This window comes from Silene latifolia, chromosome 7 (genome assembly GCF_048544455.1).
Source record: "Silene latifolia isolate original U9 population chromosome 7, ASM4854445v1, whole genome shotgun sequence".
Taxonomy (NCBI): Eukaryota; Viridiplantae; Streptophyta; class Magnoliopsida; order Caryophyllales; family Caryophyllaceae; genus Silene; species Silene latifolia.
Window position 1 is genome coordinate 37,580,038 of NC_133532.1, and position 23,817 is coordinate 37,603,854.

At 38.3% G+C, this 23,817-nt stretch overlaps 1 non-coding gene across 1 annotated transcript; it reads left to right on the forward strand.

Moving 5' to 3' along the window:
- Positions 1–10,908: 10,908 nt before the first annotated feature.
- On the forward strand, positions 10,909–11,015 carry LOC141593245 (small nucleolar RNA R71). Its single transcript, XR_012521347.1, has one exon. It is a non-coding gene; the product is annotated as a small nucleolar RNA R71 (small nucleolar RNA).
- Positions 11,016–23,817: the final 12,802 nt, after the last annotated feature.

The following is a 23,817-nucleotide window of genomic DNA, read 5'->3' on the forward strand; positions in this document are numbered from 1 at the left end:
ATTGATTTGAGAATTGATTTAAAATGAACAACATGTTCCAATTCAATGTGAGTACACTCGAGTGACGTTTCATACCGAGTAAGCAGAGGACTCGAAACTCCGTGTCCATTTTCTTTACCTATTCCATGTCTGGCAATAGAAACCCTTCAATAGCACCCGATTTAGAACGAGCTTCTATCAAAGGGATCCTACGACGAACCTAGATAACAAACTAGAACATCTCCTTGTTCGTGATCAATGACGGAAGGCAAGCCCATTCCCCACAAAAAACACCTCATCACCAAAAATCAACCTCTCACCAACGGGTACATCCCTGTTTGCACCTTTATCTGCCTCGAACGAAGGACGGCAAAAAACCAATATATCCAAAGCAAAGCCAAAGCGAAAGGCCAAAATCAAAGGCCCAAGCCAACAGCCATTCACCCAAAGCCAAAGCTCAAGGCCAAAATCAAAGGCCCAAGCCAATAGCCATTCACTCAAAAGCCAAAGCTCAAGGCCAAAATCAAAGGCCCAAGATAATAGCCATTCACCCAAAGTCAAAGCTCAAGGCCAAAATCAAAGGCCCAAGCCAATATCCATTCGCCCAAAGCCAAAGTTCAAGGCCAAAGCAAAAACCAAAGCCGAAATCAATTCGCTCAAAGCAAAAAAAAACAAAACCAAAACTGATACCGTCGTTTAGTACCAAAATTAAATTTATATTTCCAAACTAAAACTATAGCTAGTGATAGTAAGGGTCGAACCACAGAGAGACAACGTTGATTTTGTTTGCTATTTTTCAGTCTATAAAAGTAACAATTAGTTGGGGGGTTTTGGATTTGGTTGATTAACTGGCTAATTGCTAACTTGAATATTCTCAACAAGATAAAAAGGGGATCAGGAACTTCGGTTTACCATGGCAAAAGTCAGGTCAGTAAGGTAGCAGAGGTCTTATAATACGGTCTCAGGGAAAATAAGCTAGCCTTTCGATCAAAGCTCAAATAACCTCACGGTCTATTAATTCCCTAGAATTTATCAAAGCTTTCGCTCAAGAGAAATTCCAAATCTAACGATAATTCAAATTACCAATCTTTCAATCTAGTAAAGAAATTTATCAAAAGATAACAAGACCAATACGGAAGAACTCATACTACAAAACAATCCTTATTTCTACCATGGCTCACCTCGTTCCCAATCAAAGAAATTACCTACACATAATTATAACTACTAACTTCAAAATTAATAGTAAAGAACAAATTTGACATAACGGAAGCGAACTAAAACAAAAGGGAAGAACTCAATCGCTGAAATTAAATTGATGAAAATAAGAATCGAAATAACAAGGAATTAAGGAAGAGAAAGAATTGCATAAAAAGCTTACTAATTGAATTCAAGAACAAAGTATTGATATCGAAGGTTTCCGTCTCCAAGCTAGATCTAAAAACTGAGTTTTTCCAATAATCAAAGCATAACCTAAAAGTTGCTGCGTTCTACTGATAAAAGGATCCGAAAGTTAATTACAAGTTGGGCTTTTAAAAGTCTAACACGAAGAAAAACGTATCAGCTCGAAAACTGGTCGATCGACCGGCCAGAGTGGTCGATCGACTGGAAAATGCAGAACAGCAGCATCTGATAAACTTCAGTGGTCGATCGACTGAACAGCATAGTCGATCGACCGGTTGTGTTGTGCAGAAAAGCTTCTTCTCTTCAAAAACAGCTCCTCACTCCAATGCACGCATCCCGAGGTGAGTGAGTACGACTCTTCTTCTTCTGGGCTTCCTTGAAGTTGCCTCCGGAGGACGAATTAGGCTTGATTTAGCTTACTTCCACTCATTCCTACAATAAATCATAGAAAATGCAAAGTAAACCGTTTCGGGAGAAATAGTAGCCTTAAGCTAACATTTATGCATGGAAATACGTGCCAAAACCGCAGATAAAGTGTATAGAATATGCACGTATCAAATCTCCCCAAACCAAACCTTGCTTGTCCCCAAGCAAGCACTATGACCCATATAAAAAAAAAACTAAATGGAAAGGAGTATATCTCAGAGCTAACTACAAGTCAATGCCAAACCGTTTAATGCACATAGTCAACTACTGCAAAGCTTAAATCAAGTGAACAAATTTATGCATATCATAGAATTAAGTCAGGCGTTCGACCTTGCAAGACTCATACAATCGGACTCTCCCGGATCACTCTTTTCTCAGCAAAGCAAATGGTAAGATTATATGTAAAAGAGAGGGAAGAAAAGTACAGTCTCTCACCTAGACTGCGACCGACAAAACATGCATGCTTGACTAGCATGAATAATGATTCTAGCTACCGTACATACGCACAACCACCGTCAAGGACTATCACATGCCGAACTATTGCAAGATTTGGATATGTGAGGCTAAGTGGGAAAGAAGGGGCAAAAACAATTATGGAAAAGTGAAGGTAAGAGCCAAGCTAGTACCTAACGATCCATTAGAAACCGTATCCCGTTCCTCCAACTCAAAATATAAACCATGGCTTTAAAAGAGTAGGCAACACAAAATCCCAAGACAACCGCCTCAAATTCATGAAATAAGCATATGAGGCGCGTTCTTATTCAACCAAAACCTTATTATTTTCAGAACTCCTCTTTTTTTTTCTTTTTCTTTCTTTTCAATTTTTTCTTTTTCTCCTGAACTGGTGGTCGATCGACCAGTGATGGCAGTCGATCGACCACCTTTTCACACCCAGACCTCTCTGCCCAGGTAAGTCAACTCTTCTTTTTTTTTTCATTTTCTGAATTTTTTTCCTTTCTTCCTGTTTTCAGGCTGAAATAATTCTTTCACTTTTCAAAAATACCCGCTCCAACATTACAAGAGCGAACCAAGACAGCTTAAATCGACAAATTCCTCTACTACTTCCTAGCTTAGCACAATGGTAGGCTAAGTATGGGATGTAGTTGAGGGCAACTGGCAGTTGTGGCTTATAGTGGAGTTAATGGGGTAAAATGAGAAAAGGGGAGGATGCAATAGTTCTCAAAACATGCAATACCGACCACAAACCAATGCGTATAGGCAATAAGCAATCAAAACTCATACACGTGCAAAACATGAAATGAAGGGAGTAACTACTCTCAATCCTAAATTAACCGGTCATGAATGTCACCAGTTATAGGCTCTATATCTCAGAAAGTATAAGTAGTTTGCCAAAAGTAATGAGTCAAGTCTAGTTACCCGAAATGAATTCCATAACAAAATTTGAGAAATCACTTATAGTTCTCGCTAAACAGCTGTGAAAAGGGCATGGAATGGCATATTTGACTAATAGTGCAAAATCATCATTAATAACTCCAATCCGACTCAACTATATGCAAAAGTAAACGTGATATTTTTGGTTTTTTATGAGTTTATTCAATTTTTTTTTCTTTTATTTTTTTTTTTTGAAATAGCACAAATGCAAGCTAAAATGCAGTAGACGTGTGACTGAAATGCAATAAAAGACAAATGCAGATGCAAGACAAAAGGCATATGCAAATACCCTCCCCAAACCAAAACGCACAATGCCCTCATTGTGCTCAACAGCAAATCACCAGCAGAAAAATGGGAGAATAAAAGCATAATAAAATAAAAGGAAGCTAATAGAGAAAGGAAGGGACTCACAAAATACGACCTCCCCAAACCAGCCAAAAACGGGGAGGTCACCAGCATCTAGTCGCCACCATCGTAGTCAGAATCTCTGTCCTCGTCGGACCCCGAGTCGCTCTCCTCCTCCTCCTCAGCAGCAGCGGGAGTGGCTCTCCTGGAAGTGGAGGCACCAGCAGTAGTAGTGGGAGGGGGTCTCCTGGCAGGCTGAGGGTAACCGCCCACAGGGGGAACAAAGTAAGAAGGGTGAGTCCAGTCACCTTGTGGAAGCATCCCCCCCCCCCCGAGCTAACTCCTCGTAGACTGGGTGCAGGGCTAAGGCCGTGTCCAACCTGTGCTGGTTGAAACTCCTGCACAAGTCACCCAAGAGACGTGACATTGCCCTCTGGTCCATGACCGGAAGGACAACCAAAGAAGGTGGTGGACGGAAAGTGGCAGGGTAGGCAGTGGGAGCAGTAGTGGTGGAAGAGGGTGCCTGTCCAGTGGAGGCACGAGCTTTCCTCGAAGTGCTAGCAGTAGCAGTGGCCGCCCGCAGAGGAAGCCTGTAACTAGGAAGGGGCGGCCGAGCTGCCCCCTCAACAGTGGTAAGGGGGCGGGACGGGAGGGTAGCCGATGTGATGGGAATGCGGTCACAGATGAAAGAGTCAATCTTCCACCGCATCTGTCTATCGACCCAATAGACACCCCTCGCGTAAGGAAGGTCCATGAAGCGTAGGTCAGGGTCAATGGGGTCCTCCTATCGGGGGAAAAGTAAAACAAGGCGGTTGGCGATACGTGTCACCAACCCGCCACAAGCAATGGTGGTCAAGGTGCACTCACTGACAGTCTGAAAGTGAGCGGCAGTCAAGTAGGCAATGTTATAAATACGGGCTGTCCGACTGTCAACGTTCAGATAGCCCGCCAAAATCGAAAGCTCAATATTATTCACATTATTAGACTCTTTGCGGCCAAAAATGGTATTACCCATTAGCCGCAGAAAATAACGAAGAGGGGGCAAATGGACGGAAGTGCCCGTCCTTTTTGACCCGTAAAAGTCACTGATACATGACCACATGACTCGATGAGTATCATAGGTGTCCGAGGTTCTGCCCTCGAAATAAAGACCCAGAAAACCCGCAAAATCAGCCAACGTCAGAGAGTAGTTGACATTGAAAAGTCGAAAGGAAATGCAAGGGTTGGTCTTATTAGCCAAGTAGGCTTCCGAGTCAAAAGCATAGGACGAAAAGAATTCAAGGGTCAAAACATAATACGACTCAGCCATGTCCACTAAACCTGTCATACCCGTCCCATTTAGCAGGGACACAACCGACTCATAACAGCCTAATTTCTCCAAAGTATCTTTATGGAGAAATCGGGTAGCTGTGACCTTCATCTTCGAAACAAACAGAGAAAACTTAGCACGTTGCGTAGAATTAGCAAAGATGACCTGCGGATAGTCAGGTAGACTATCCGTGGTAGCTTCTATCAGCAGTGGCGGTCCTCGTGGCCGCTTGGCAGCCCCTTGGCTTGATTGTCCCTCGTACATGTGCCCCTTTCCTTTTGTCATTTTTATTACCTGTAATTGACGCATTAGCAACGAGAAACCCCTTAGCAATGTCAAATTCTGGAAACCCGAATCAAAATCAAAACTGGAAAGCGAATTAGGGTTTCGAAAAAAATTGGGGGAAACGGCTTTAAACACATCCCAGCTGCTTATTTGCTTTGAAAATCAAGGGGGAAAGGGTAGATTAAGCAATTAAAGTATAAGGAAGGCAAGAAATCAACCCAAAAGTCGATTTCCCCAAATCGATTTTTTTCATCTCACAAGCATATAACTCGAAAATTTCGCATAAAGACCATAATAAACTCGAAAAATAGAGCATGGAAGTGAGATTAGAGACATACCTTGAAGAAACTTTGAAGATTAAAGCAAGAAAAACAAGTGCAAGACGGGATTTAGGTGAAAATCGAAAAAGGGGAATGCAACTTAGGGTTTGCTGAAAAATTTATGTGTTCGTGAAAATGAATGAGTGAATGAGTAAAACTCCCTTTTTTAGTTGTAATCTGATCCCGCATAGTGGTCGATCGACCACTTTACTCGGTCGATCGACCGAGCTGCCACTTAACAGATTCTGGAGTCCCGTGTATTGGTCGATCGACTCATTGACCCAGTCGATCGACCAATATTCTGATAAGCTTCGGTTTCTCTGCTTGATCGATCGATCGAACCACCTAGTCGATCGACTTAAAGAGCTGGCAATTAGACCTTAATTCCTCCAAATTCGTTTGTGTCATCATAACTTCTTGTCTTCCTTTCACAAAATCCAGCATTCTACCCACGCACTTTGCGTAAAATAAATTCCTGCAAAAATTATCAAAGGCGCACATATTCCCAAACCAAGAAATTGCAAATTAGAAGAAATTAAGGAATACAAAAAACAAAAAAACTCAAAATGCAATTGAAATGAAATAACAAAATAAAATTCCTAAATTACAAATAATTACAACCCGGGTTGCCTCCCGGTTAGCGTTGGTTTAAGAGGTCCCGCACGACCTTTTTACCTCACTTTGCATCATCTGATAGCGGGTCGAAGTACAAAACCTCGACTTTCCCAACATATGCATCTGATCCATGATAGTGCTTCACATATTGGCCATTAACCTTGAACCTTTCTCCGCGAGAGGTCTCAATTCAACCGATCCGAACTTTGTAAGCTCTTTGTGACCGTATAGGGGCGGTCCACTGGATTTTGACTTACCAGGAAATAAACGGATACGAGCGTTAAAAAGAAGTACCTTATCGCCAATATGGAACTCGCGCTTGATGATTCTCTTGTCGTGCAGCGCTTTGCTTTCTCCTTGTAGATCTTTGCATTGTCATAGGCCAGTGACCTAAATTCCTCTAGCTCATTAATTTGTGTCATGCGTTTCTCACGAGAGAGGTTAGGATCCAAATTCAAATCACAAATAGCCCACCAAGACTTACGCTCTAACTCAACAGGTAAATGACATGTCTTACCATAAATCAATCGGTATGGTGACATCCGATTGGCGTTTTAAACGCAGTTCTATAAGCCCATAAGACATCATCTAACTTAAGACTCCAATCTTTCCGTGATTTAGAAACAACTTTAGCTAAGACTTCTTTCAATTTCTCATTAGAAACCTCAACACGACCACTAGTTTGGGGATGATACCCCAAACCTCTACGATGTTGGACACCGAATTTAGTCAATAAAGCACTAAGTTGTTTCTCTTTAAAATGCATTCCCCCATCGCTAATGACAACCCGAGGGACACCAAAACGAGGGAAAATGATCTTTTTAAACAGTTTAATCACGGCCTTTGCATCGCAATGGGGGGTAGCGATAGCTTCCACCCATTTGGATACATAATCTACTGTTCTACGAGGATATATTTATTACCTTGATGCTCGGAAAAGGTCCTTGATAATCAATGCCCCGGACATCGAAAATCTAAACCTCAAGAATGCCTACCTGTGGCATCTCATGTCTCTTGGAAATATTCCCCGATCTTTGACAAGCATCGCACTCAGCAACAAAATTGCGACAATCTGCATGCAAAGTTGGCCAATAGAAACCAGATTGGAGTACCTTAGCTACGGTCCTGGACGGACCGTGATGACCACCATAAGCAGAAGAGTGGCAAGCCTCTAGGATATCCTTCACCTCCCACTGAGGTACGCATCTCCGAATGAGACCGTCTGCGCATTCCTTGAAAACATAAGGATCATCCCAAAAATATTGTCTAGCATCGTAGGCAAACCGCTTCTTCTGCTGCCATGAAAGCTCAGGTGGTATCCTACCTGTCACAGCAAAGTTAGCAAAATCAGCAAACCACGGAGGTGGGTAAGGCCCTGAAGTAGTCATAGCTAACAGACTCTCATCAGGAAAAGAATCATTAATAGGCAACGAATCCTCCCTTTCTGTCAGCTGCAGACGAGATAAGTGGTCAGCTACCACATTCTCCGCTCCTTTCTTATCTTTGATCTCCAAATCAAACTCCTGCAAAAGGAGTATCCACCTCAAAAGCATCGGCTTCGCATCTTTCTTAATAAAGAGAGTCTTCAACGCTGCATGGTCAGTATAAACAATAACCTTAGAACCTAACAAATAAGACCGAAATTTGTCTAAGGCAAAAACAACAGCTAGAAACACTTTCTCAGTGGTAAAATAATTTACTTGAGCCTCATCAAGAGTTCGGCTCGCATAGTATATGGCATTCAAAGCTTTATTCTTTCGCTGTCCCAGAACTGCACCGATCGCATAATCGCTGGCATCACACATGATCTCAAATGGGAGGTCCCAATCAGTAATTTGAATGATTGGCGCAGAAACTAGGGCCTCCTTTAACCTGTTAAAAGCGACAAGGCACTCATCAGTAAATTCAAAGACAGCATCCTTAAGGAGCAATTGTGTAAGTGGTTTAGTAATTTTTGAAAAGTCCTTAATGAAACGCCGGTAAAAACCAGCGTGACCAAGGAAACTCCTCACTCCTTTAACATTCACGGGAGGAGGTAATTGCTCAATCACCTGCACCTTTGCCTTATCAACATGTATACCTCTATCAGAAATCAGATGCCCTAACACAACTCCCCCATTGACCATAAACTGACACTTTTCCCAGTTTAAAACAAGATTAACATCTATACAACGCTGCATGACTTTATCAAGGTTAGCTAAACAACGATCAAAGTCACTACCATAAACTGAGAAATCATCCATGAATACTTCCATAATATTATCTATATAATCAGAAAAACTCCCCATCATGCACCTCTGAAAGGTAGCAGGGGCGTTACACAATCCGAAAGGCATTCTACGATATGCAAAAACACCCTGTGGACAGGTAAAAGTGGTCTTACTCTGATCGTCCGGATGAATAGGGATCTCAAAGAACCCTGAATATCCGTCTAGAAAACAGAAAAATTTGTTAGAAGCAAGTCTTTCAGTCATTTGGTCAACAAAAGGGAGGGGGAAGTGGTCTTTCTTGGTGGCGGCATTCAACTGTCTATAATCAATGCACATCCGCCACCCTGTCACTACTCGGGTTGGTATTAATTCATTTTTCTCATTTTTAACCACGGTAGTCCCTCCTTTCTTCGGGACTACCTGAACTGGGCTAACCTACTTGGAGTTGCCAACTGTATAAATAATACCTGCATCGAGTAGTTTCATCACCTCGGCCATAACAACTTCCTGCATCTTCGTGTTCAACTTGCGTTGACCCTGCTCCCCTCGTAAGGCTTGTGGCCTTCCTCGGCTCTATCTGTGCATACAAACATCGGGGTGATGCCCTTAATGTCATCCAAAGAGTAACCCAAAGCCTTCTTGTTTTTCTTAAGCACACACATCAAAGCGGACATATTTGGTCATCATTAAGCTTAGAGCTAACAATAGTAGTCTTGCTCGTATCATCTAGAAAAACATACTTAAGATTAGGAGGAAGTGGCTTACGCTCCGGTACCTTTACCTCTACAGCATAGACAGAATCAGCTTCAATGGTATAGCAAGTGTTGACCAAGTTCTCGTTGGCCAAGCTCAAGAGCATCTCATCTTCTTCCTCATTGAGCTCGTAGCTCTCCATTGAGGCTACCAAGGCATCTGGCTCCTCAGCATTCTCCACTGTATTACCTGCACACTCACCTAAACGGGTTAGATCAGCTAAGGGATCCTTGGCTAAGGATTCCCTCCAATTACAAGTAACTGACCATCAACAATATCAATGGAATAACACGTATCATCGTCAAGCAATCGCCTTGTGAGCAAGATGAACTCAATGGTGTCATCCCCTACCTCTAAGGTGATGGTTCAGCGTTTGACATCTATTATTATTTTTGTATGTATGTAAAAACGGTCTGCCTAAAATAATAGGTATCATTGTCCTCTACAATGTCCAAAACAACGAAATCGACGGGGAATAAAAAACTTACCCACTCGAACGGGTACATCCTCTAGAACACCTATAGGTCTCTGAGTCGATCTATTTGCCATTTGAACGGTAATATCGGTCACCTAAAGTCTACCAATGTTCAACCTTTCGCAAACAGAATAGGGCATGACACTGACACTGGCCCCTAAGTCACAAAGGGCCTTTCCAATTACGTGGTTACCTATAGTGCAAGGAATTGAAAAACTACCCGGGTCCTTTAATTTAGGTGGCACATTAACTTGCGAGAGAGCATTACACTCTTCCACAAAAGCAACATTACCATCATCGCGAAAATTTCTCTTACGATTGAAAATATCTTTCATGAATTTAGCGTAAGAGGGTACCTGGGTAATTAAATCAGTGAAAGGAACCGTTACCTCGAGATTTTGGACCATCTCCAAAAACTTACCAAACTTGCGCTCCAGCTTGTTATTCTTCAAACGCTCCGGATACGGGACTGCAACACTGGTCGTAGGATCAGTAACCTTCGGCTTCCGTAAGTTTAAAACCTCCGTCAAATCATCAATAAGTGAAGAATCATGCAAACTAGTTGACGGATTTGCATCTTGTACTGGGAAGTCAGTCGATCGACTGATATGGTCAGTCGATCGACCAACTTGGCTGGACGTGAACAGTTCCTGTTCAGAATTGAGTTCGTCAGGTGATCCAGTCGATCGACTGGCAATGGTGGTCGATCGACCACTCGTGCTGGGTGTGAATAGTTTCTGATCAGAAACTATTTTATCTGACGCTTCAGTCGATCGACTGACAATGTTGGTCGATCGACCTGAAGTACTGGCAATTAAGCTCGTTTTTGCACCAGAATTTAAACGAGCTTCTTCATCATTTCCCAAGTCTTCCTTTGGCTTGTCGGGACTTTCATAAGAGAGGCCACTCCTGAGATTAATGGCATTGATCGTTTCAATCGGCCCTTCACATTTGCTTGAAGAATTAGCGGCTTGCTTAGCCTCTATATTCTCCAATTGCTTCACAAAATTCCTTGAAGACTCAATTCCGGCTGCTTCCATATTCGCCACTTGAACCAAAAGGAGTTGGACCATTTCTCTCAACTTCTCGATCTCATCCGAGTTTTGAACAGGTATTTCAACTTTCTCCTTGGAAGCTTCAGAAATCTCGAGCTTCTCGAGACGGGCGATAATAGAAGTTATAAGTGTCACAACGGCACTCATTTCATCACTTTGCTTTCGTGACTTTCCACGTGAACTTCCAAACTCAGCTCTATGGACTGCCATCTCCTCAATAGTGTTCCAACCTTTGCTTTGACCGGTATTGTTTTGGAACCTTCCATTAGCAGCTGCATCCAGGATGACCTTGTAATCATCATATAGAGCATTATAAAATAGGTTGCAAAGATACCATTGCTGGAAACCATGGTGAGGGACAGCTCGGACCAAACTTTTGAAACGTCCCCATGCTTCGCAAAAATCCTCATCCGCTCCTTGCTGGAAACTAGTGATTTTACTTCTCAAGGCGTCAGTCTTTGAAAGTGGGAAGTACTTCTTGTAGAAGGCTAACGCTAGAGATGTCCAGTCCGTGACTCCAGCTGCTACCCTATCAAGGTAGCGGTACCAATCTCGCGTTGAATCCTTCAAGGAGTATAAGAACATCAACCCCTTTACTTCATCCTGAGTCACCCCAGCTGGTATAGGTATAGAACAGCAGTAGTCTGTGAAAATCTCCATATGCTTCAAGGGGTCCTCATCTGGTAAACCAGCAAACTGATTTCGCTCCACTAAATCGATATAAGAGGAACGAAAATCGAAGTTACCCGTAGTAGGGGTAGGTAACTGGTGCCCCTTTGGAATATGGTGTTCCTTTGGCTGCAGATTGTCATATATTGTAGCCATAATTGCCAAAATGAGAGTACTCAAGTCTTCCTCTCAAAAACCTGTCTTCTAACTGTGCAAAAGCAAAACTAGAAGCAAAGGTAACCAACGGCCTCAAGGAACCAAAGTTCCTTGAGACAAGAAAAATAAACTAAAATAAAGCAAACAGAATTACACCGCCTCCCCGGCAACGGCGCCAAAATTTGATACCGTCGTTTAGTACCAAAATTAAATTTATATTTCCAAACTAAAACTATAGCTAGTGATAGTAAGGGTCGAACCACAGAGAGACAAGGTTGGTTTTGTTTGCTATTTTTCAGTCTATAAAAGTAACAATTAGTTGGGGGGTTTTGGATTTGGTTGATTAACTGGCTAATTGCTAACTTGAATATTCTCAACAAGATAAAAAGGGGATCAGGAACTTCGGTTTACCATGGCAAAAGTCAGGTCAGTAAGGTAGCAGAGGTCTTATAATACGGTCTCAGGGAAAATAAGCTAGCCTTTCGATCAAAGCTCAAATAACCTCACGGTCTATTAATTCCCTAGAATTTATCAAAGCTTTCGCTCAAGAGAAATTCCAAATCTAACGATAATTCAAATTACCAATCTTTCAATCTAGTAAAGAAATTTATCAAAAGATAACAAGACCAATACGGAAGAACTCATACTACAAAACAATCCTTATTTCTACCATGGCTCACCTCGTTCCCAATCAAAGAAATTACCTACACATAATTATAACTATACTAACTTCAAAATTAATAGTAAAGAACAAATTTGACATAACGGAAGCGAACTAAAACAAAAGGGAAGAACTCAATCGCTGAAATTAAATTGATGAAAATAAGAATCGAAATAACAAGGAATTAAGGAAGAGAAAGAATTGCATAAAAAGCTTACTAATTGAATTCAAGAACAATGTATTGATATCGAAGGTTTCCGTCTCCAAGCTAGATCTAAAAACTGAGTTTTTCCAATAATCAAAGTTAATTACAAGTTGGGCTTTTAAAAGTCTAACACGAAGAAAAACGTATAAAATCGGTCGGTCGATCGGCCAGAGTGGTCGATCGATCGAAAATGGAAAATGCGAGCAAGACATCGATAAACTTGGTGGTCGATCGATCAAAAAGCATAGTCGATCGCCGGTTTGTCTTTGTGCGAGAAAAGCTTCTTCTCTTCAAAAACAGCTCCTCACTCCAATGCACGCATCCCGAGGTGAGTGAGTACGACTCTTCTTCTTCTGGGCTTCCTTGAAGTTGCCTCCGGAGGACGAATTAGGCTTGATTTAGCTTACTTCCACTCATTCCTACAATAAATCATAGAAAATGCAAAGTAAACCGTTTCGGGAGAAATAGTAGCCTTAAGCTAACATTTATGCATGGAAATACGTGCCAAAACCGCAGATAAAGTGTATAGAATATGCACGTATCAAAAACAAAGTCAAAAACTAAGGCCAAAGCGAAAGCCAAGGCAAAAGCCAAAAAAAAAAAAGAGAAAGTGAAATTCAAATTCACTACTTTCACAAATTTCAAACGACGGAAATTAAAACCGTCATTTTCAAATTAAAAAAAAAACAAGATAGTGAAATTCAAGTTCGCTATCTGCACCAGCTTCAAACGACGGAAATTAAAACCGTCATTTTCAAATCAAAAAATAAAATAGTGAAATTCAAATTCGCTATTTTCACAAATTTCAAACGACGGAAATAAAACCGTCAATTTCAAATCAAAAACAAGATAGTGAAATTCAAATTCACTATTTTCACAATTCCAAACAACGGAATTAAAAAAAACCGTCCCATTCAAAACAGAAATAGTGAAATTCAAATTCGCTATTTTCCCACAATTTAACCTGACGAAATTCAAGACCGTCACTTTTCAAAAATGAAATAGCGAAATTCAAATTCGTTATTTTCCCACAATTTCAAATGACGGATTTAAAAACCGTCATCTTTCAACAAGTCCAAAACACCAAGTCCAGGACCAAAAAGTCCAAAGCCCAGGACCAACAAGTCCAAAACACCAAGTCCAGGACCAAAAAGTCCAAAGCCCAGGACCAACAAGTCCAAAACACCAAGTCCAGGACCAACAAGTCCAAAACACCAAGTCCAGGACCAACAAGTCCAAAGCCCAAGACCCATGAGTCAACCACACCTAGTCCAGGACCAACAAGTCCAAAGCCCAAGACCCATGAGTCTGTTGGGAAATGTGTCCTCAACAATAGTGCGATCATATGATTTAAATATCATTATTAAAATCTCATTTTAAAGAATACCATTGGGAAGTATTTATACTGTCAACTGGTCAACATATATCGGTAATGATTGGCTGACTAGAGTTTGACATTCTTGTCGTGTGACGGTGGTGATCGATTGACCCCTAGGTCATACCTATAGGGCAACACTCTTAATTGATTATTTAATTAATCGTATAACGTTACGAGTTAATTAAATTACTTGAAAAAAATTGACGGACGATTTTGGATGTAATATTTACGTATCTCATTAAAATGAGATACGGTCGAAATAATCGAATTGTATCATTACTCAGATAAAATTATTGTTTAAGGAAACAATTGAATTTGAATAAATTATTATAAATGCGATTTATAAATTGGTAAAATATTTTGGTACAAGTAATTATGAATTACTAAGTCGATTTTTGTATGTGACGTATTTTTAATAATACGTTGATTTTTAATATGTTAAAAATACATAACAATTTTATGTTACATTTGACATGTGACATATTGACAATTGACAAAAATAATATGGAATCCATGTTATCCTTTTGTGCCGAAATAAGGAGGAGAATTAGACTAAAAATTGTTTGATTATGTTAATGGAAAACATAATTATGAAAACCTATTGCTAGCCATGCACACCTACATATTCTTGTGAAGGTAACCATGGGCATGCATTGGCTCTCATTTTCCCTCCACTCCCACCGGTTTTGGGGAAGACAAAATCCTAGTGATTTTTTCTTATTTTGCCTATTATTCACTTTGACAACATTAAGTGAAGATTTATTCATTCATCTCAAAAATAAGAGTTTTTAGAAAGAGAAAATCCTCTATAATCCCTCTTCTCCTACCCGGTTTTAGGAGCCAAGAACCAACCATTTTTGGTTCAATTTTTCACAAGATTAACATTATACTAGTTCATATAATATTGATCTTATTAAGAGTTAGCTTTGGGTATAATTCCTAAGGAGAGATCCTACACTTGGATCTTGTTTCTTCCATTAAAGGAAAGCTCAAGAACAAAAGAAAAGGAGATTTCTTTTGTGCCCATAAAACCGAAATACCCATTGTAAGAAGATGATTTCTTCTCTATTTTATTTATTTGTTTGCATGCATAAAATCCACATTTAATTTTATGACAAATTAATTTAAACATATATGAGTATGTTAGTATGTATATGAATCTACATTTCCTTCAATCGGTATCAAGAGCCACGGTTGTTTGCATGCAAATCGGTTAAAAGTTTTTCCGAGTTATAAGAATAACAAATAAAACTTGTAAAATTTGTGTTATTATGAGATATCACGAAATTAATCCATGCATATTAATATTTTTGGTCCTAAAATGTTTTAGGATATTTTGGTTAATTTTACGGATTTTTATTGTTCATATTATACAATAATGACATTTAAATATGATTTTATGAGTAAAAATGTCATTTTCGGTCTAAAATTTGCTATACTTCGAATTTTCCATTGATTTTTGGATATGTTGTCACATATATTATTTTGAGATAACCTGTAAATTTTCATAATTTTTGGACTTGTTATGCTCGAAAAATGGATTTTTCATTATTAAATTCGGATTTAGGTGAAAAATAGGTTAATATGAGTTAAATTTCGAATCTGGTCATAGTTTTTTAATATGTTGTCACATGCAATTTTACAAGATGTGTGTAAAATAATTGGCTATAAAGAAGCCTTTTTGCATGATTTATGGATTTTTGAAGAAAAATAGCATAAATAGTGACATTATTAGTGAAAATTAATAAAACATAATCTATGACTTAAGAAAAAAACATCAAATGTTGCTTTTTATTATCATTTTCAGATCTAAAATTGAAAAGTTAATGGATATAATTTTTCTCATGTTTTATGATTATTTTAGTTAAAAATCGATAAACCGCAACATTGTTTTTCCGGAAAAATTTCGAAATTTTTAACCTAAGATTTTGAACATTATGAGTGTCATGGTATTTTTCCAGAATGTTCATGAGTTTAAATTTCAAATTTTGAATTTATTTGAAGTTTTGTGATTTATTTGAAGTTTAAATAGCTTATTTTTGTTATTTTGGACTATTAATGAACAATTTTAAAATTTTGAGTTAATTATGGTCAATTTATTAGTGAAGACTAAATTTTGAGTCCTAAGTGGTTAGGGTAATTAACTAGTGCATAAATATGAATTTATGTAATTTTTGTGATTATAAAACGTTGAAATCACGCAAATTCGTAAAAACCGAGTAATATACGATATTGGCTAATTAAAGGCGATTTAGCATAAAATTGAGCATGTTCATACATATTATAATGCTGCATTTTTTCTTTATGATTGTCATAATTTTATTTTTATGTAATTTTGAATTATGTAATTTTACTTAGTATGGCCTTAGATTTTAATTGGTATTTCCCGAAATGTATGGGAATATCGATTCGGTTGTAATTTTATTGTGATCTCGTATCACCGGTTTGTAATTTAATAGATTAATTTTATTTTAGTTACAAATGTATAATAGGATATTATGTAATTTTTATGTAATTTTATTCATTCCGGAGTTCCCAAAGACGGATTTCTTCAAGAATGGCGATACATAAAGACGGTGTTACCTCAAGATGCGTGTCACAACCAAAGTTCAAGGGACCAATGGAGTTGGTTTCCGAAATGTAATAGTTAAATAGTTTTTCTATTTTAGGAAAGGCCATACTAGGGTTTATTTATTTAATGCTTGCATTTCGTTTATATGTCACATGCATCGCTAAATCGCCATAACTAAACATGCATTGTCATTTTATCGAGTTTATCGACCGTGTCAATTATAATTATCGTAGTTCACCGCTTTAGTTCACTTAAAACGTGATAGATAATAAATTGACATGACCTCTCGCTAAAACAATCAATTGAGACATAGCCTTACCAAATAGTAGAAAGCATGAAAACCTATTTCGCGAGGGAGTGCGCTCGGCCCCACCGGGGTACAAACCTTGTTACGTAGGGGAAGTGGGTCATAAATGTCTATCCACCGAATTCATGTTGATAAGGGATGTATCGGCCACACCGTGCCCAAGTTAATGTGGGTTTGGATCATGGACACATTTATTCGAAATTTGGATTGAACTCAACAAAAGTTTTTGATAAGGGATGTATCGGCCCCACCGTGCCCTTGTCGGATGTGTTTTGGGCTAAAGATAAATGTTAATGTAATATTATCGACCAAGAGTTCTAAAAGTAGAATCGATTAAACGTTAATCCACCGAGTTATATTGATAAAGGATGTATCGGCCCCACCGTGCCTAAGTCAATATGAATTTGGGTCTTGAAATCATTTATCATAGTTGGGTAGAGGTCACTATGTAAATGCTATACTTGTTTTTAAAGTATTAATAAAACGATAAATGTTAAGTTTTCCACTATTCCGTTTTTTATATTGTTCTATTTCTTTACCACAATTCATATACGATATCATTTCGATTTTGATACAAATCTCCATTAAAACATCGTAACTAAAGACAAAATTTGAATTTGCTTCTAAAACCTCAAACGAACCATTGCTAAGGATCTCTTGTAAAGAGCATAGATTAAAGTTATTCATTATCAAACAGGTTTTTGATTCTAGACTAACACATCTACTTACAATGGATTGTTTTTCATGTACTTAAATGAATTAAGTACCTTGAAGCGATAAATTGTTTTGGTAATTAGTTTTGTTAAAGAATTCGTAATTGACCAAAATAACGCAACCACTTCAATGAAAGTTTTAAGACTAAAACGAACAAATGAAGAGTAATCTTCATGAATTCAATTTTGCTTCTCAAAGCAAAGACTCATTGAAATGAGTGGGAGCATTCTCTTAAACCGTTAAGATGAGGACGAGGTTCAAGAAGTAAAGATTATAAAGGAATTGATACAAGGTAATGTTAAAGGTAAAGTTGTTGAGAATAGCGATACTAAACCTATCAATCCCGACCGATAAAGTTTCCATTGTCTTAAATGTTGGACACAAGAAAGGAAACTACCCCAAATTATTGAAGAATCAACAAGTTAGTTGTGGGACATCTAATGGGACCTTCTTCTTTAAATGTTTATTTGATTAAACATAAATTTTGCTAGTACCACTTCGTCAATATTAGAAACCAGTGGAGGTTTTCATCATTGTATTCGACACATAAGATGATTAGAATATGACGACTAGCAACAATAATATCGAGAGATAGAGTAATTGTGTACTCAATCTAGTTTTTGGATTTAAAGTTGTACTTAATTATGACTATTAAGTACATAAACTCTAAATAAGAATATAAACTTGTTAAGATACAAAAGAGGTTTCACTTTTGTGACCCTTTACACCACGATTTGATATATGGCTAGCCCATTATCAAGGTGATAATATTCTAAACCAAACTAGAACGATATATCATGAAGATGATGCAAGACTTAAATTGGTAACCCAAGATTAAACCTTAAATTTTGGAATGATGAACGCAAAGAGTTATCGAGTACTCTTGAAACCATTAGATTGTTAATGGTATATGCGTATCTTGTATTCAAAGCAAGATGTCTCGTGCTTTTTGGTTGAAAAGGAGATCGAGGTTGTAAATCATTGATCCATAATAGGTTGATCATTCTCTTTTACCAACGATTTAAGTTGACGCTAGTGTGTTCACTTAATAAGGTAAATAGAGAAATCTTTGAAGAAGTTCAAGAGTTCAAGGAATCACGATTTAGTCGTGATGGGATTATCAAAGTGAAGACTTTGATATAAGCCAAAGGAAATGTGATATAGTATCACAAGTTAATCTCTCTTAGCACGCATTATGAAATAATGTGTGGATGGATAAGAAATCAAACGCTATTCGATATGGTTTGGACTTCAATCAAGTTACTTTGAGTTACTTGATCCTTTTGGGGATTTTATCATTTTTGTCTAAATTATTTTTCCACTAAATCGAATCATATGAGATATGAAATGGTAAGGGTACCATGGTTGTAAGTTTTCACAAGAAACAAATGCTCATTTTTCCCTTGCAATTATCACGAGCACGACGGGTTTGCGGCTCATGAAGCTGTCTTTCTAAAATACAAGTTTATTTTTAGAAGACAGAGTGGGAGAAATTATTCAAGAGCCACAAATAATGCCACAGAGAATGTTATGTCGCAAGAAACTGGTCTTTCTTGGCTACATGAGACGTTTTGTGTAAGACATTATACATTATTTCTTCAAAACCTAGGAGGTTAAATTCGTCACTTGTTAAAGATGATGAATTCATGCTACTTTTAAGAAAGTAAAGAGCTTATAACTTACAAAAGAAATTGTTTGATTCAAGTTGATTACTTCTAGAAAATAATGAACATATGACTTACATAAGAGTGTTTAAAGTCACAACTCATTACAAGGCTTAGAGCCATGAAAATCCGAAACGAAAGGGCTTGATTAGTGACAAAGGGTCTTGCACTAATAAAGAGATATTTCAATGCAAGATTAGTTGCAAAGGGTTTTGCACTAATTGAAATGATTAAGTCTATTTGGATCTTCTTAGGGATTGTGTTTCATTATGAGGATATGCATACAGCAAGTGAATCTAAAACCCACTTCTTCAATAGAAAGAATGTATTCAATACATGTCATAAGTTTTATAGATTCTTGCAATCCTAAGATAATGTGAAACTTAAGAGAGAATCTTAAGTAGGACATCAATGAGTTGGAATCAACATTTTGATCATGTGATAAAACATTTCTCGATAAGTCGAGAAGTTGTGTTTATACATGGAGTTTAGTGGGAGTTACGGAATTTATAATTAGTCCGATATGTGGATGACATATTGATCATTGAGAATGATTTAAGACTTTTGGAGTATTATAATACATCTTGAATATCCGGATTTATGAAGATAAATCCACATGATATTAGCGTCAGTAAGAAGTCTTATGTTGATAAGATTCATGACTAGTTCAATTAAATTGAACATATTTGATTGATTTCATTTGCTTCCGCTGCCGAATCAATTAAAAAGAAATGATGTATAACACTTCATATGCTTTGAGTATGATGAATTGTTTTCAAAAATCGAATTTAAGTAATCTTTACCAAGTAAGCTATAAAGATTACCCTTAAGTGCTTACAGAAGCATTAAGGAAGTAAAGCAAAGTGTTTATGATGCAATATTGTGTAAGGGTGTTACACAAGTGACAATTCACAATTGAGATTGCGCATGGTTTCCGACAAAACCATAATCAAAACACACTAGGATGGTTAAGATACCATTGTGGCAATGTTAATTAAGAAGTAGATTTTCTAGAATCGTTCTAGGCAATAAAGAACAATGAGAGATATTTATAACGGAAATTGAGTACACTTGCGATCATGATATGTGCGAGAAGGATGAGTCCCGCCCACTATGAAAACAGTGGGAGCTATTCTTAGGCTAGAGGGCCTATGTCTTGATTGGATCTCGACACGTACTCAGAAAATTTTGTAATGCAAATGTATACATTACAAAGGAAAACGAGTATGTAGTGAGGTTAAGTAAGGTACAAGAAATTGATAAAACCTACTAACCAAAGCCTTCTCAAAGGCTAAACATGATGAGTCATGTCATTTCAATTGAATTGAAATGAACAAACTACATGCAAGATCAAATTAGATTATAGAATATGAAATAGTAATCAGGTATTGACTATTCATATGTGATAATCGCATTTGTCGTTCGAGTTTTTCTTTAAAAACTCCTTTTATACTTTGTTACATCCAAACGGGTTGTAGTGACAATTGAACCCCGTTAAAGTGAACACGGATTAACATTGTATTCGCCCATAGTCACTTGTATGAGGTGACGTCTCGAAGTGACTAGAGTGTGATGCGATTGATGGCAAGTTCAAATGCCATAGAGTCATGTGAGATGACTAGTCGATCACATAGGCAGACTGTTAGGAACTTTTTGTCGGGCCTAATGACCGCTTATAGAGTTCTGGCAAATTTATATAGCCTGGTCGTGGCGAGAGCTGCTATAGTATTCAAATGAGTCGATTCTTTTGACTAAAGACTATTCACCTAAGATGGCTCAGTTTCAGATTAACTTTGATTTGTGTTACTACGACCTTCGTAAATGGGGTCAAATGGGCATATTTTGGGTTATGATGGCTGTGGCTAGTCAAAGGGAATGAGTGCGATAGGAATTGTCCATCCCCTTGTCAGGGTTAAAACAATATCTCAAGGCCACTCGAGGAGTAATGAACTGGAAATGCGTGGCCATGCTCGGAAAGTATCTATGATAGATAAGTCCGGTCAATCAGTTATTCTCCAGATCGAGGAAACCACTCTCGATATGATCACTTGCAAGTACGACCTGAAAGACACCTCGCATTGAGTGGGAGATAGTAATAGGACAAGAGAATTGGTGACGCACACTTGTCGAGGACAAGTGGGAGATTGTTGGGAAATGTGTCCTCAACAATAGTGCGATCATATGATTTAAATATCATTATTAAAATCTCATTTTAAAGAATACCATTGGGAAGTATTTATATCTTGTCAATCGGTCAACATTTATCGGTAATGATTGGTGACTAGAGTTTGACATTACGTCGTGTGACGGTGGTGATCGATTGACCCCCTAGGTCATACCTATAGGGCAACACTCTTAATTGATTATTTAATTAATCGTATAACGTTACGAGTTAATTAAATTACTTGAAAAATTGACGGACGATTTTGGATGTAATATTTACGTATCTCATTAAAATGAGATACGGTCTGAGTAATCGAATTGTATCATTACTCAGATAAAATTATTGTTTAAGGAAACAATTGAATTTGAATAAATTATTATAAATGCGATTTATAAATTGGTAAAATATTTTGGTACAAGTAATTATGAATTACTAAGTCGATTTTTGTATGTGACGTATTTTTAATAATACGTTGATTTTTAATATGTTAAAAATACATAACAATTTTATGTTACATTTGACATGTGACATATTGACAATTGACAAAAATAATATGGAATCCATGTTATCCTTTTGTGCCGAAATAAGGAGGAGAATTAGACTAAAAATTGTTTGATTATGTTAATGGAAAACATAATTATGAAAACCTATTGCTAGCCATGCACACCTACATATTCTTGTGAAGGTAACCATGGGCATGCATTGGCTCTCCTTTTCCCTCCACTCCCACCGGTTTTGGGGAAGACAAAATCCTAGTGATTTTTTCTTATTTTGCCTATTATTCACTTTGACAACATTAAGTGAAGATTTATTCATTCATCTCAAAAATAAGAGTTTTTAGAAAGAGAAAATCCTCTATAATCCCTCTTCTCCTACCCGGTTTTAGGAGCCAAGAACCAACCATTTTTGGTTCAATTTTTCACAAGATTAACATTATACTAGTTCATATAATATTGATCTTATTAAGAGTTAGCTTTGGGTATAATTCCTAAGGAGAGATCCTACACTTGGATCTTGTTTCTTCCATTAAAGGAAAGCTCAAGAACAAAAGAAAAGGAGATTTCTTTTGTGCCCATAAAACCGAAATACCCATTGTAAGAAGATGATTTCTTCTCTATTTTGTTTATTTGTTTGCATGCATAAAATCCACATTTAATTTTATGACAAATTAATTTAAACATATATGAGTATGTTAGTATGTATATGAATCTACATTTCCTTCAGAGTCAACCACACAAAGTCCAGGACCAACAAGTCCAAAGCCCAAGACCCATGAGTCAACCACACAAAGTCCAGGACCAACAAGTCCAAAGCCCAAGACCCATGAGTCAACCACACAAAGTCTAGGACCAACAAGTCCAAAGCCCAAGACCCATGAGTCAACCACACAAAGTCCAGGACCAACAAGTCCAAAGCCTAGGACCAACGAGCCCAACACACAAAATCCCGGACCGACACGTCCAAAACACCAAACACTAAAACTTCGACCAAAACTCCTTCACCCCTAAGTCCTTCTACAGACTGTTGCAAGGAAACCTATCTAGGATCCTGGGGATTCCCCTCAAGATCATAACCAAAACTGCTTCACCCCTAAGTCCTTCTAGAGACTGTTGCAGGGAGACCTATCTAGGCTTCTGAGGATTCCCCCTCAAGCTCGTAATATCACACCTTAACTTTTAAGGTCCAGACATGGAAATCTGATCCCGTGTTATTTACCAACCATTTCGTGCTCAGGCCACATCAAGCCGGAGACCCCATTCCGCACCACACTACAAGCCGTTACCCATCGGCCTAAACACCACAAAATTCTTGCTCCAGATTTTTATCTGTTAAGCAAACCCATTATTACCAAGCTCCACATTCCCTAATGTTGAAGCCATTTTTCACCACAATCCCCACGGAGTTCTCGAATGCTTTGCTATCGAGAACGGGGCATACCTAATCTACCCTTAGAGTCCACTTTTTAGTGTACTTAAATGATAAGGAACATTTTCACAAATTACACCTCTTCGATTCATGATCAAGAGGTATTTATCTCCAATCAACCTTCGAGTCACCAAACGGAATTTTCCGTCGTGACCCTTAACTCCAGATTTTTATCTGTCAAACAAACCCATTATTACCAAGCTCCACATTCCATAATGTCGAAGCCATTTTCACCCCGACCCAGATACGGAGTCCTCGAATGCGTTGCTACCGAGAACGGGACATACCCAATCTACCCTTAGAGTCCACTTTTTAGTGTGCTCAAATGATAAGGAACATTTTCACAAATTGCACCTCTTCGATTCATGATCAAGGAGGGAATATCTCAAATCAACTTTCGAGTCACCAAACGGTATTTACCGTCGTGATCCTCACACTTTAAGGTCCTAACAACTCGCTTAGGCACACATTCAGACGAGTCACCAAACGGCTTTTACCGTCGTGACCCTCACACTTTAAGGTCCTAGCATCTCGCTTAGGCACACACACCTTCAGAACTACGATCTGGTTTGATTTCACACCACGTGAATACGTAGGCAGTCCTTCAAGGACACAACCATACACCTCAAAATCACATTAAGGTCCTAACAACTCGCTTAGGCACACCTTCCGAACTACGACCTGGTTTGATTTCGCAAACACGCGAATACGTAGGCAGTCCTTCAAGGACACAACCATACCCCCACACACATTCAATTTTCACACCTTCAATTTGCAACCCATTGCACACACGGCTCAGAACTACGATCTGGTTTGATTTCGCAAACACGCGAATA